General features: G+C 51.1%; 1 protein-coding gene across 4 annotated transcripts in view; it reads left to right on the top strand.

Annotated features, from left to right (window-relative positions):
- Positions 1-15,115, top strand: part of ANAPC1 (anaphase promoting complex subunit 1) — a 155,106-nt gene extending 139,991 nt beyond the window's left edge. Inside the window, exons 49-50 of one of the 4 annotated variants that reach the window (XR_012325604.1) lie at positions 1-915; positions 12,221-15,115. The exon at positions 1-915 is cut by the window's left edge and continues 19,775 nt beyond it. The gene's annotated coding sequence lies outside the window, so the exon portion shown is untranslated. The other 3 variants (XR_012325605.1, XR_004521806.2, XM_073791128.1) reach the window with 3 other exon arrangements.

Genomic DNA, 15,115 nt, shown 5'->3' with positions numbered 1-15,115 from the left:
CGTGGAACCTAATTTTTAAAAAATGATATAAATGAACATGTTTACAAAACAGAAACAGACTCACAAACATAGAAAACAAACGTATGGTTACCAAAGGCGAAAGGAGGGGAGGAGGGATAAATTGGGACATTGGGGTTGACATATGCACACTATTATATATAAAATAGATAATCAACAAGCACATACTGTATAGCACAGGGAACTATATGCAATATCTTGTAATAACCTATAATGGAAAAGGATCTGAAAAAGAATAGATATATAACTGAATCACTTTGCTGTACACCTGCAACTAACACAACATTGTAAATCAACTATATGTCAATAAAAAACCAAACAAAAACAAAAAAACATGAAGAACGTGACCCAGCTGTGAGTCCTGGCTGGGCCCTGCCAAGGCCGTAGTTGAGATGGGGGTGCGCTCTGCCAGGACACCTCCTCCACCACCTTCTGGGGTCCCAAACCAGATCTTGCGGTTTGCTTGTGGGGCAGGGGCGCCGGGCTGGGAGTGAGGAGGTGTGAGTCCTTCCATCTTGCATCAGTTAGGAGATGGAAGATCTTAGCAGAGCTGCCGTGTGCAGCAATGCAGAGGTCGAGGCTCCCCAGTATTCTACACGTCCCTCTTCTCTGGGGTGGGTGCCCCCTGGAGGCGCCCCCGTTCTGCCCCAGATCTAGCTCTGTCTGCAATTCACACCAAGGTTGCGCGTAACTTCTTTTTATCACTGTGGGCCTTCGTTTCCCCCTAAGGGCCAAAATGGAAAGCTTACCTCCTTTATCTACCTCCTGGAGATGTGGAGACAAATGAGAGAAAGAAAACTTATGTGGAAAAAACTGAAAAACGTTACCCAGAAGTTGGAAATAAGGATAAAGGATGACTCCGTGTCCTTTCAATGTCCTACCAGAAAAACCTGCTTTGTAAGTATCGTTACTCCAGATGGGAGAAATCCATGGGGGCTTCAGTTGTGGGGTCCTCATCACCGAGACCATCCTTTTATCTTTAGGGGGGTGGTGGCAGGAGGATAGGGGCTATAGCGATCTAGAATCGGTCTCCTTTTGCATTTCCTCGGGCCCAAAGTTGAAACAGGGTTCCGTTCTACGAACCTCTGAAAGTGGTTCTTCTTTGTCTAAAACCATTTACCGAACATTAAAAAAAATCACCTGTGAGGAAAATAAAACTGAGGGGACCTGGCTATACTCTCGGTCCTTGAGCTTAAGTTTCTGAAGCTGTCCAGATGGCGGGGGCTCTGGTAGAAGTTGGTTCTCCCAGGGGAGTTCGTTTGAGGCATGGATCACTTTCCTGGCGGGGAAGGGCTGCAGCCCAGAGCCGACAGGGCTGGACCAGGTGCGGGGTTACTCCGTGAGTCCATGACAGACTCTGGCCTGAGAGCCGTCCGCCCTAAGGTTCAGGGGAATCGTGGAACATGCTGTTTTGTGCAGACACCTTCTCTTTCTCAGTGTTGCAACTTTTAAGGGTATTTGTGTCCTGGGTCTCATTTAAAATGCTCCTTTTTACAAGGTGCTTTTGTTAGGAGCAAAATCCACGGATGGTGTGTTTCTAACCTGCTGTGTTGTTCACCTCCTGGAAAAATGGGCTTGTTTTGCATTATTGACTCAGTGGAAAATATTACCTTGGTGGGGATGGAGACGGGGTTACCATTTTAAGAAATGTTTTTTTAATTAAAAAAAATTTTTGGGGGCCGTGCCACAGGCCACGTGGGATCTTAGTTCCCCAACCAGGGATCGAACCTGCGTCCCCTGCCTTGGAAGGGTGGAGTCTTAACCACTGGACCGCCAGGGAAGTCCCGGGGCTACCATTTTTGAAATAACTACCTAGGTTTACCTGTGCAGGTAGAATGCAGCATCTCCTATTAACCACAAATGGATTTTGAAAATTTACACAGAATGTGATAAATGCAATGGGGATGACTTCTCTCCCCTTCCCCATTCCTTCCTGGGACCTATATGTATGTAGCTACCCTCCCACACCCCAACACACACAAGAGGACATTTTTGAAATATGACGCGATACTACAAAGAGGCTCTTTTAGCATAAAAGCAGAGAGGAACCCTGCTCTGGTGAGTTTAATTTTGCAGTCTGATTGTCTTGTGGTTACTCTACCCTGAAGCTAGACCACAGTGAGGGCCTCCATCTCCCCACCCGACCACACCAAAGTAGGGGAAGGGGCCACGGGGGACAAAAGAAGAGCTCCCCCCCCCCCAGCGCCCACGAGAGGGTGACCACAGGAGCCTGGCTTGGGGTGGGCAATGACTGCTTCCAACGCCCCCGTCCCTGTGGGTGCTGTAAGGGTTGGAACGTATGGCCTGATGTGAAGTAAAGGGCGGTCCTGTGCATCCAGCTGGGCTCTGAGTGTGCTTGAATAGCTACCAGCAAAGTAAACCGTTGGAGATGGACGATTACCCTCTCCCGGCCAATTGGTGGCAGCGTGCTTGGTGACATGGCTGGCCAGTCAGACATATTTCCACCAAATAGCCCTGCGAGGAGGGAATGTTGCTTTGACCTCGTTGTAGCTCACTTCTCTCCCCCGCGTGCCCTTCACCACCTATCTATCCCGCTAGTAATCTTCTAAGTTAAATTTTAAAAGTGAGTTCCCTGGGGCTTCCCCGGTGGCGCAGTGGTTGAGAGTCCGCCTGCCGATGCAGGGGACGCGGGTTCGTGCCCCGATCCGGGAGGATCCCACATGCCGCGGAGCGGCTGGGCCCGTGAGCCATGGCCGCTGAGCTTGCGCGTCCGGAGCCTGTGCTCCGCAACGGGAGAGGCCACAGCAGTGAGAGGCCCGCGTACCGCAAAAAAAAAAAAAAAAAAAAAAAAGTGAGTCCCTTGAGGCCGTGTTTTGGAAACTGTGGATTCAGTGAAAAAGGCAGCTCCCTGGGTTTTGATGGTCTTTCTCTCTTGTTTTTCAGAAGGAATGAAATAATTCATTATAGGCTGAGAACTGGCTGGCGATATAGGTTCTGTGGTTGGAGGGTCTGGCTTGGATGTCAGGCCGGCGTGGGCTGGGATGCTAGCTATGCCTGGGGCCCTCAGGTGCTTCCTATGGTAGTTGAAAACCATCCTTTTGTGTCTGCTCCCCAAGTAAAGCACCGAGCTCTGGGTCTGGCTCCTGGGGAGGGAGTTCTAGTCCCGGAGGTCATGATTCCCATTTTGCTGGGCAACGTGATACACTAGTCGCGCTAAGTCAGTACCGCAGGCCTTGGAGGAAGACCAGGATGGAGCCTTGATGGAGAGAAGAATGTTCTCAACCTTGGCTCTAACAGGCAGGAGCACAGAGCTCCCCAAGGCCTCAATCAGGAAGACCGTGGGGCGGGACACCCTGGGGCCCCGGGCTCTCTGGAAGCTCCGCCTCCTTGGTCCAAATTGGTTACCTACCCAGACTGAGCAGGGGCTCGTGGCAGAGGGTGACTCAGGGGGAGCAGCTTGGGGTAGAGGTGCACAACCACTGCCAGGAATGAAAGAGGGCGTGGGAGGGAAACACAGGCCCTGATGCCTTGGAGTGGGTTTTGAAATTGGTGGGTGAATTACTTGTTCGTCTTTTGAGGTGCGTCAGCTGACTCAAGTGGTCTTACAAAGCCAGCCCTGCCTCTTTCACTTCAACGGGCTCTTGGATTTTGTGGATGACCAGATCACAGTCTTCTAGGAGAATACTTCTGAGGTGGACTCAGTAAGACTCGAGTAGTATTCGGGGCGGGTGAGATGCGAGGGAGGAGGACTTGCCCTCTGGAAGCGCTCTGACCGCAGCAGTGTGCCCTGTCTGCCCATCCCGGTGTCTCCGTGGCATCCTCGAGGCCAAGGCCCCTGGGGGAATGTTTGAGCTTTAACTGGAAGCATTTGCCTTTAACTCAGCCCTGAAGGTACTTAGAGAGAATCTAATTTTTTACCCTTTTTTCCCCAGAAATTTCAGATATTCTTGAAAACATGGCATCATATACTATATATAATATGTACTTTCCTTGCCATATGAGATATCTCAGAAAACACAAAACCAATCCTACGCTAAAAACTTCCGTTGACTCTGACATGATGAAAACACAACTTCTGAAAACCTCAAGCTTTCTCTATAGCCTTCCAGTCCCAATAGCTGTAATTCCTTATTCTTCTCATCACTATTTTCTAATTTCCTTCATCATCATGGGCTTTATCATCGGCAATTTTTCTTAATCAAGCTTCAAGTTTACAAAACTTTCCTTTACACTTCAGCGGAGCAATTTGGAAGACATTGTCCACAACGTGAGGAAAAGAATCTAGACCAATCCAAACTCAAAGAATGTTAGAGGAGTCTTAGATGCTTTTGATTTTTTTCCCCAATTTTTTCCGATGCTTTTTCATGATAAGCTTCCTTTGTTTTCATCAGTGCTTTGCCTTATTCTCACATACTTTAATTTTTTTTTTTTAAATCAAGCTACCAGATTGATATGACTGTCCTGAATGCAGAGGTTCTCTTGAAGCAGTTTCATCACTTGCTATTGATAAACTTATCACAACCAAGTCCTTCTATCAGAGGACCGGTAACTTCAGATGCAGTCAGAGCTGTTGTCAATGTTAAAACATCAAAATCCATCCTCTGAGGGTTCTCCTGATGTTTGGCGTCAAATGCTACTTCCCTCGCTCTGCAGGCCTCTGCAGATTGCCTGCAGCCTCCTCCAGGCTCCTGGATTCTGCCTGGAGCAATCGGATAATGAATTCCTAAGACGCTAAGTGGGTGATGGAGGCTGAGATTCTGCAATGCGGCCAGGCCTGGGCAGTTCAGGGACCCGGGCCTGGGTGTGTCCTCAGCGCCCGCTGCCTCTGCCGTCAGGCCTTCCCTGGCATCCTCAGGGTGCCTTGTGCAGGCTCTCGCCTGCTTCTGCCTCCTGGTACTTGCGGGATATTGCTGCTGCAGGCAGCTGGGCTCTCGGGGTCAGCTTGTCCCTTCCCAGAATACCTGGAATAAGAGGACAGCACGACTGTGGGTGTGCACATGCCCTAGCGCATCTCTGTAGACTTCTGTAATGTTTGCATGAGTGAGGACTTATACTTGAATATTTAATAAGTACATAAAAAGAAAACAGTTGTATAAGAATAAAGGAAGAGAGAGTATGTAGCGGGCCCAGCAGAGGGTCGAGTTGCCCTTGGTGAGTCCCCTTCCAGAGCGGGCCTTGTGCGTCTGGGAAGGCTGCTCTACCTTGACTCAATGCTGGAAACACCGGGCTCCTAGCTGCCGAGAATCTGATGCTCATTTTAAAAAAAAGGTTTTTACATTTTTTTGGTCACACCACGTGGCATATGGGATTTTAGTTCCCTGACCAGGGATCGAACCCACACCCCCTGCATTGGAAGCACAGAGTCTTAACCACTGGACCGCCAGGGAAGTCCCCGATGCTCATTTTTTTGCTGTAGCTGGTGCTGTCCTGGATCTGTCAGAGCCTGACTGCGGAGCTGGAGGAGGGTTATTCCTTAAGGCATCTCTGCCTCTCCTCCCGGACTCACCCACCTAACCAGGGTGGCCTCTCTGAGAACCCAAGGCAAGCGCCGGACCAGCTCCCATTGAAGAGGCAGTGCGTCTGCACAGCCGGCCTGACAGCTTGGACCCATGGGTCTGGATTAAGAGCTTGTGTCTCAGGGAAGTGCCTGTTCCTTGAGCAATGAGATCTGCCCTCCGCCCTCCTTCACCCAGGCGTGTGGAGCCGGGAACCCCCAGCAACAGAAAGCAGGCTGGTGACGCTCAGGGTGAACATAGGACGGCCCTGGGCCACCAAAGGTGGCTGGAGCTGCAGGATGGCTGCTGCCGGCAGGACTCCAGGCAACTGCAGAGTCACAGGGAGCCAAGAGCACAGGTGGGGGCCCTGAATGCCCAGCCGAGCGGGCTGAGGGACGCAAGGCATTTCCTGCACACGCTAGTCGCTTCTGCTAAACCTGCCAGCCTGCCGACGGCAACTCGTCAGCGTGCAGAGGGTCCAGACTCTGGGAGACAGTGTCTGCCCATCCTCGCCTCCCTTTCTCCCTCTCCTCCGCTCTCTCTCTCCAGCCTAAGTTGCTGTTGCATCACAGGAGTCGTAGACACGCTCGACTTTGTACTTAAGAAAGTCTTGAGGGGCTCTGTTGATGTCTTGCCACACCGCTGGTGACTGGAGGGCCAGGACCCTTTGGTGAGCTGCCACTCCAGCTTGGACTTGGCTCTGTGTTGATCCTGGGCATCTGGCCGGTTCCCGTGTTGACTTGACCAGGATGAGGCAGTCTGCTGCCACATTTCAGGGCGATGGGGTGGCCAAGAGCCTAGGATTTGGAGTCAGCCTGGCCTGTGCTCAAATTCTAGCTCTGCCGTTTACCTGCCAGGTGACCATGGGCACTCAGGCTCTTTGTCGGTAAAAGGGGGGAATAGTAGAAGCCACGGTACGAGGTCACTGAGCACGGAAGGAGATCACTGTCGCAGAGCCTAGCTCAGTGCCAGACACGCAAGTACCCGGAGTCATCAGCTGTGCTGAAGGTTTAGCGCGTTTAGGGACGGGGCGGGTGTATTTCTGATTCACTCCTCTGGGGCAAAATTCCCTCTCAGTTTGCCCCCTTCCCTCCCATCCCTAGACATGGACTTTTCCTTGAAAACTTTGAAGGGTGTTTTTTTACTATTAGGGAATTGAGTCCGATGCACCCACAAACTTCTTTATTAAACCCAGCAAAGACAGATGTCATGGTGGCTGCCCCGTCATTCTGGGATCACTTCCCCGCCTCCACAGGGGCGGGCGTGCAGGGGACCGGGAGTTAGAAGAGCCCTCTGGGGACTTCCCTGGCAGTGCAGCGGTTAGGACTCTGTGCTTCCACTGCAGGGGGCCCGGGTTCGATCCCTGCTCGGGGAACTAAGATCCCTCGTGGCGTGGCAGAAGAGTCCTTAGGCCGCTCAGGCCAGGAGGAGAGCTTCACTTGACCTTGTCAACCCGGGCAGGGGGTGGCAGGAGGCAGGAGGACTGTGTTAGGACCCATGTGACCTGAGCCTGCTGCCACCTCACTTGGTGGGGGGTGGGGGGAGGCTTCCTTTTCCCTGGAAAGTTCTTTTCAAGTCTTAAGAGTGGAATGAAGACTCTCCACATGGTTCCCCTGTGCTGACTCACCTGTGGTTTTCATTCCCAAAACCTCCTCTGCGGTGTTTTGGTTCGGGGAGGGGGGGGGCGGGGAGCCGTGTGGGCCCCGCTTCTCCCACGGCTGAGCTGGGCCCGCCTCGCCCTTCACCTGACCTTGCAGGGTAACATCCTGGCGTGTGGTGTGCTGTTTCCTAGTGGCCGAGAAAAGAAATGGAGAGTGATGTGCTCTTTTGCATCATTTCGAACATTTTTAATTCAACAAAAACAACCACAGCAGAACCAACCTTCTGTGGAACACACCTTCTAGAAACACCTCGTGCTCTCCTGAACTCATCGTACCCAGATCCCATCTCTGGGCACTGCTCTCACTCAGCTCTGGGACAGGCCTTCCCTGCGCCATGAATCCTCCCCAAGCCGCTGGCCACAGGGCTTCCTCCCCCACTGGTCAGGGCGGGTGTCCTACATCTTCCTTTTTTGTCTTTTTTAATTGAAATATAGTTGATTTAGATTGTGTTAGTTTCAGGTGTACAGCAAAGTGATTCAGTTACACATATACACATATTCTTTTTCAGCTTTTCCATTCTTATTACAGGATATTGAATATAGTTCCCTGTGCTCTACAGTAGGTCCTCATTGTTTATTTTGTATATAGTATTGTGTATATGTTAATCCCAAACTCCTAATTTTTTCCTCCCTCCCCATTTTCCCCTTTGGTGACCATAAATTTGTTTTCTCCGTCTGTGAGTCTTTTTCTGTTTCTTAAATAAGTTCATTTGTATCAAATTTCAGATTCCACATATAAATGATACCATATAATATTTGTCTTTGTCTGACTTACTTCACTTAGTATGATAATTTCTAGGTCCATCTATGTTGCTACGAATAGCATTATTTCATTCTTTTTCATGGCTGAGTAGTATTCCATTGTATATATGTACCACGTTTTCTTTATCCATTCCTCTGCCGATGGACACTTATGTTGCTTCCACATCTTGGCTATTGTAAATAGTGCTGCTGTGAACATTGGGGTGCATTACATCTTCCTTTTTATTAGTTTATAGTAGATTGCCCCAATCAGATGGTGAACACCACGGGCAGGGATTAAACCGTGAACTTTTCAAAAGATCTCTGTAAAAGCAAATAATACTCACTGTAAATGAAAACCATTCAAACAGGAAAATGCAAGGAAGAACGTCCATTTTGGTTGAGATCCAGCCCCAGAGACAAGCACTGGCCATGCTCGTGCTGACACCCCCCTGCTCACCTGTGCCAGGTGATGTCTGCACAGTCGTTGCCCAGATGGGATCACACTAGCCATCACTGTGTGGGAACTGACCAGCACCACTCTTCTTTATTTCTTTCCTACTTTCCTGTCTTGACTCTGGGGCAACACGTCTAGTGTAATATTTTGCGTGAAGTCGGTTTCTAAAGAAACTTGATTGATGGCCTCGACCATCAGTGATTCCACACACATTCCTTGAGAGTCAGAATGACAAGTGGTTAAGAACACAGCCTTGGTAACCAAACTGCCAGGGTTTGGAGCCTGACTATACCTGTCTGACCTGGGCAAGTAATATAAACTCTCTCTGACTCAGTTTCTTCATCTCTAAAATGGGGATTAATCATAGTGCCTACACCCCACATCTATGCTAGTGCTCAGTTGTGTTTTAAACAGTGCCTGGCACATGGCAAACGTTTGGTGAGAATGATACCGACTACCTATTAACGTGTAAGCCCTGGGCACATGGGGAGCAGAGGCTCCGGCAGCTGTCACTCATGCAAACCCACAGAACAAGATTTCTAATCATGGTGTTACTGAGGAAGGGCGCTTAATCCAATCCCAGAGAGGCCGGAGAGCATCCTCTGCAAGGGTCCACATAGGGAATACATTTGTACCGCACACTGGGACACAGGTGGGATAAGACTGTCTGTGGCTGAAGGAGACCAGCTGGGTGGCCTCCTCCAGGCATCCTAGTCTCGGCCTTTGAGGTCTCCACTGGGGGGGCCTGGGGGTGGGCACAGTGGGTGGGTAGCTCTGACGGCAGAGGCCGCACCCCAGCACCTTGGGCTGTGAGCTCTTTTAGGCCCTGACTTTCCTCTTCTCTTATTTTTGCATCCTTGACCTTAGTCCAGCAGCCCCACCGAGCCTTTCCTCTCTCCTCCTGTGCTCCGCATCTCAGTGGCTGGTGACCCTGAGTCCGAGGGCCACCATGAAAGCAACAAGGAGCTCAGCAGTTTATTTCTGTCCAACAAGGAAAGATCATGATTCCTTTTGTTTTCTGGTCCAGATACAAGAAAGGAGAGATGGGGAGAGGCCAGGCTATATGGTACTTGAATTATACCCAGACAAGGTTTTTAAAAAAGCTCACACCAGCCAGCCTTCCTGTGAGGCTGTTAAACAAATCACTCTCTTTCGGGGCTTGCCCTTGGTCCTGGACACGATGAGGGGGTGTCTCTTTGCTCTGTTCCTACTGTGAGCCATCGAGGGTGAGTGACAGAGGGCCTCCTGAGGAGGGAGTGAGCCGGGATTCCATCTGTTTTTTTTTTTTTTTTTACATCTTTATTAGAGTATAATTGCTTTACAATGGCGTGTTAGTTTCTGCTTTATAACAAAGTGAATCAGTTATATATATACATATGTTCCCATATCTCTTCCCTCTTGCGTCTCCCTCCCTCCATCTGGTTTTAAAAGCCCACCGTTTCGGTTACATACTCTTGTTCTGTTGGCTCCTAATGGATGGAACCATCACATACATCCATGCTTAAGTGAGCTGCAGTGTAATTCCAAGCAGCACACGATCAATGTGTATATTTAGCAGTGGGACACATGGTTTAAGGTTCTACAAAATTCGCCTTCATAGTATTGCTTCTGGGGTGATAGGGAGGGAGGTTGCATGAAGGGAAGACGGTGGAATTCAATGTAAGCAGGTTACCTGAGGGGAGCGGGAGACCTGGGCCAGATATACCTGAGGGAGTAAACAAGGGAAGGGGTAGCTTCTGAATCCACGGTGAACTGGTCAAATGGCCTCAGCTAAGTCCTTCAACCTCCTTAGCTTCTCCTTCTTCTTCTTTTAAATGAGCAACAGTGAAAGGTGTTCCAGATGCTTGTAGGTGTCTCTCCTTGGTCAAGTGCACCTGGAAAACAATGACTTTTCCATCTTTTCTCTCTTTTTTTTTTTAAGAAGATGTTGGGGGTAGGAGTTTATTAATTAATTTATTTATTTTGGCTGTGTTGGGTCTTCGTTTCTGTGCGAGGGCTTTCTCTAGTTGTGGCAAGCGGGGGCCGCTCTTCATCGCGCTGCGCGGGCCTCTCACTATCGCGGCCTCCCTTGTTGCGGAGCACAGGCTCCAGCCTCAGTAGTTGTGGCTCACGGGTCCAGTTGCTCCGCGGCATGTGGGATCCTCCCGGACCAGGGCTCGAACCCGTGTCCCCTGCATTGGCAGGCAGATTTTCAACCACTGTGCCACCAGGGAAGCCCCATCTTTTCTCTTACGAAACTTGTTAGCATATTACAGGCCGTGCAAATACCTGCAGGAAGAGGACTCCTCAGGGTGTTCAGTGAGCATTTCCCTCGACTTTTGACCACAAAACCCTCTTTGTGTGGTGCTGGTGGTGATGAGGAGAAATATTGGGAAATGCTGGTCCAGGGGTCCTTCCTGCTCTCAAACTCGATGTGAAAATCGTTGCCTGCACAGTGCACATTAGTGGTACGGCCGAGTGTGCCTCTGCTCACATCTGCTTTAGGAAGGAAAGCCTTGGGCAGCATCTTGTAGCTCAGCGCCCCTACCAGCCTCCCGGAGCGTGGCATCCGGAGACGCTCCAGTCCCAAACCCAGCACCTGAAGTCCTTCCAGGTCCCTGGTGAGGGCCTACTATCATCTCCTCCGTCCCCAAGACTTGCACGCCCAGCGACCCTTGGGCCTCTACCTCTGCTCCCCACACCCCTGTGTCCTCCCTGCCCAGCTCCCCAGAGCTGTCCTTGCGGGCCCCGCCCTCCTCTGCCCTCCCCCTGTAGCTGTCACTGGCTGACCCCAGTCTCTCCCTGCCCTCCGCCCCGCCCCCTGCTCCGCCCCCAGCCCTGCTCTGAGCGCCCGTCCTTCCTTCTTCTCCATTCCGCTTCCTCAGCCTGAAGCAGAAACTCTTACCTGAAATCATTAATGACTACATCTTTAGGCTTATTGTTACTTTGCCTTAAAAAAAGTTTTTTCAAAAAAAATCAAAATAACTTGCATTTACATAGGATTTTCACCATTTTATCATAGGTACCAAGCCTTCACCATGATCTCATGTCATTGTCTCAAATCCTCAAGTTAGGAAGGACAGTGATTAGAGATGCAGCCCACAGAGCAGAAGAGCTCTAGGGCGTATGTCACCTTGTCCTGGCGGCGGCAGAAGTCCCGAGGGCCCCTCCTTCAGGCCCCCTGCACCTCGGTGGCCTGGCCGACTCCGTAGACCTGAGCGCCAGGCCAGCTGGAAGGCTACCCCTGCCCGTGGGCTCCCCTGTATATTGGGGGCCGATTCCTAGGCTGGCCACACGGAGCCACGTCCTCTGTTCCAGAGGCTGGGGAGTGCGGATGTGAAACATCCTTCCGGGGGGTGATGGCCACCTCATCAGGAGCACGGGTGTTGGCAGGATGTTTGGAGCGTGCAGGATTCTGAAACCAAGTTTTCTGGCCTATATTGGAGAAGCAAATTTTATGATCTAAACATTTGCAGGGGGAGTGAAGGAAGCCAGATGGGAGATGCCCAGGGGCATGTGGGTGATTACGCAGGGTCACGTGCAGCCACATCAGAGACTGGCCTTCAGTGCTGCTTCCGTCCTAAGCAGGGAACTCGCACTGGCCAGTCCTGCTGGCTGCACCCCGGGGGTGGGGGGGCCCATCCGCGTGGCCTCCTCTCCGTTGCAGCCGGTACAGCCTTGGAAAGCACCCCTTCCCGCCCACCGCACAGCGCTCCAGGTGGAACTGCCCCTTGGTCAGAGCTGTCGTGGGACAGGGAAGCTGTGGCCATGGTCACGCTCCACGCTGGGGTCCATGAGTGTCTTCAGCACCTTCACGTATCCTGTGGCTTATACCTGACACCTTTCTTAAAAAAAAAAAAAGCCCCCAATGTAAACAATTATATAACCTTCTCCTGCATCTCATTACAGCATCAAAAACATCCTGAAAGACACAGAAAACACTGGATGCTTTAAGTCAGACGTACTGAGACACTTTGTTGTCAGTTTCAAGCGTTGCTCCCCATCCTTTGCTGCCCGGCCTGAGCCCCGTCTGCTTCCTTCTTGGAAACAGGGACAAGAGGCCGGCGCCGCAGGTCAAGCCCATCTCTGCAGGGCCGAGGCAGACCAGGGCAGTATCTAACTGAAGTGTCGTGTAGAAAATTTTCCTCTTATTCCAAACTTGCACTGTTAACGATGGAAAATGGTTTTCTTGTCATTTTTGGTGGAAATTTCAATAGCTTTTTTAAATTCGAAAGACAACGTATAGAAAATAATGAAGGGACGTAGGAGGAAATAGAAGTGAACTCCAATCTCACCATGCAGAGATAGCCACTCTTGACATTTTGTTATATTTCTTTCCAGCTACATGTTTATACACATATATGTATGATTTATTGTAGTTTCGGTATTCATTGTGTATATAATTGTGTGTAACTATAGCTTTCCACTTAACATTAGAGCATAACCAAGTTTCCACAGTGTTAAACAGCCTTGAAAAACACCATCTTGGACTTGTTGCTGTTTTTTCCATCTTATGGATGTACCATAATTTATTTAACCATTCCCATATGATGGGACAAATACACCAGTGCCAACTTTTTACAACTATATATAAAACTTCGGTGAACATCTTTGCAAATCAGTCCAAGTTTGTAAAGAGACATCAAGATTTGACTGGTTACTTAAAGAGCCCTAGGCCCAAAAGGAGGAAGAAAATGCATGAATGCTAAGAATTGACCTTGTGTCCCAACCTGTGGAAACAACAGTTAAGAGTACGATGCCGGGGAAGGAGCTCTTTTCTAGAACATGCCACACACTTTCTTGGCTTCCTTACGTCTTCACTGAAAGCTTTATTATTTTCACCCGTAGGGCAACCAGGTTTTAAAGATTTTGTATATCCAGGTAAAAGTCATAAAAGTCACCCAAGTTGTGATAAGCCATCATGGCCAGTGGGCATGCAGCCCCCGGACAGCAGCTGTTGCGCCTCCTGGCTTTTCCTTGTTTCTGGTCACCAACCAGCATGTCCTAGGAACTCTGGGGCCAGGCTAGATACTCCCCTCTGTGGAGTGTCAAAGTTGTCACTTTACACATCATTTTAAGTCTGTCGACTCCGAAGGAGGCAGTCTTGAGGGTGTCTAGAGAAGGGGTTTTGGCCTTCTGAAGTGATTTGTGTCTTTCCTTGAGGTTCAGAGGACTCTTTTTCCTGCTAACGGCTGGGTTCGGAGCCTCAGGGGTGACATAGATTCTGAGTGCTGCAGAAGCGGAACATTATGACTCTCAAATTCAAGGTTGTTTCTTTTCAATACCCATAAAAAAGATTTGTAGAAATGTCCTAGCTAAAACGATGAGGCGTGCAGCCAGCCGTACACCAGCCAGCGCCCGTGATGCTGACGTGAGGTGCCGGAGGGCGCCCAGAGAGGCTGTCCAAAGACGCCCTCCGGGGCAAAAGACCCTTAGAATACCCCACCCCACCTTCTCCCCGAGATGCCCGGCGCCGAGGACCGCTCTGTGGCAGAGGGTCAAGCGTTAGACCCTCCAGATTCTTTTTCTCTAGGGCACTGGCCTCGGCCACGTGCGGCTGGCAGGTGAGACACTGTGCATGTGTCAGTGACTGCAGAACAACGGGCTGCAGTGCCTGATGTTCACGGGTGGAACAGGGCCTCCAACCGCCCACCCGGCCCTGCACACGTTACACAACCTCACTCTGCTTCAGCCCCTTCATCCATAAAATGGGCCAAACCTCCAACCTCTTAAGCTGGTTGTGATCCTATGTTGAAATATAGGAAATGTAGTGGAAAAGCTTAGAAGGTCCTGGCTGAATGTCACCTTCCTTGTGCCTCATCCCACAGAGCAGTCAGCAGAGGTGCAGAGGCAACAAGCTAGGACCAGCCGGGCGTGGGGGAGGTTCGAATGGCGGGGGGTTCCCAGTTTGCGGCGAGACCTCTGGGGGAGATACGTTTCCCTGAGCAGAGTCACATTTCCTTGTGCCCTGAGCTGATGCTCCCATGACAGGCGTGAGCGGGGCAGCTCCTGCAGGTGCGGGTTTGGACGCCCAGCCCCTCTTCACCCCGGGGCCCCCAGGCAGCCCGTTCATATTCCTGCCCTTCGTGTCTTCTCTGAGTTTCAGCTGCTGCCTTGTCCGCGAGGTCCTGAACACCGTGCTTATGGGTCATCTTTCAGGGAGTGGGGGTGGTCCCCAGGGCCTGGGCAGGCTGGGGAAGCGCAGGGGACCCAGGCAGATACAGGCACAGCAGGGCAGGAGGGTGGCGGGTCTAGGGGCCCAAGGCGCTGGGCCGAGGGCAGGTGGAGGTGGGGCTGTCCCCTCATCTGTCCCTACTGTGACCTCCAGGCTCTTGCCAACCCCGAGAGGGAGACTCTGATGGGTCGGATGGTCCCAGTTCCCCGCCACCTCCCCGGGGAAGCTCTGGGGAACAGGCAACCTCACAGCCCACCGAGCTTACCGTCCAGCCCAAGCAAGGCAGTCTTTGGCTTGGGGCCTAGGCCCAGTTCCCTCCAGGTGCGACCACGTGCCCTGAGCTGCGTGACACAGAGCGTGACAACTTCCACACTGGCCGCCTCTTCCTGGAGGGCTCTGGGGCCTGGCTGGCCCGCTGCTCTCACGGGCAGCCGGGCTCGTGGCACATACCTAGCCCAGTGAGCCAGGAAAGGGCCCTGGCTGTGCCTGGTATGTACCAGACCCTCTGCTCGTGGGAGCTCTGAGTCCCAGACTGAGTTAGAGCTTCCCGACCCGGCTTTCCAGAATGGGGTGCATGTTGTGCTGAATTATATTTTTAAAGACCAAAAAAAAAAAAAAAGAAAAGCAAA

The sequence above is a fragment of the Tursiops truncatus genome, chromosome 14 (assembly GCF_011762595.2).
Source record: "Tursiops truncatus isolate mTurTru1 chromosome 14, mTurTru1.mat.Y, whole genome shotgun sequence".
NCBI classification, from domain to species: Eukaryota; Metazoa; Chordata; class Mammalia; order Artiodactyla; family Delphinidae; genus Tursiops; species Tursiops truncatus.
The sequence above is the reverse complement of the archived record's forward strand: the minus strand, read 5'-3'. Positions and strand labels throughout refer to the sequence as shown.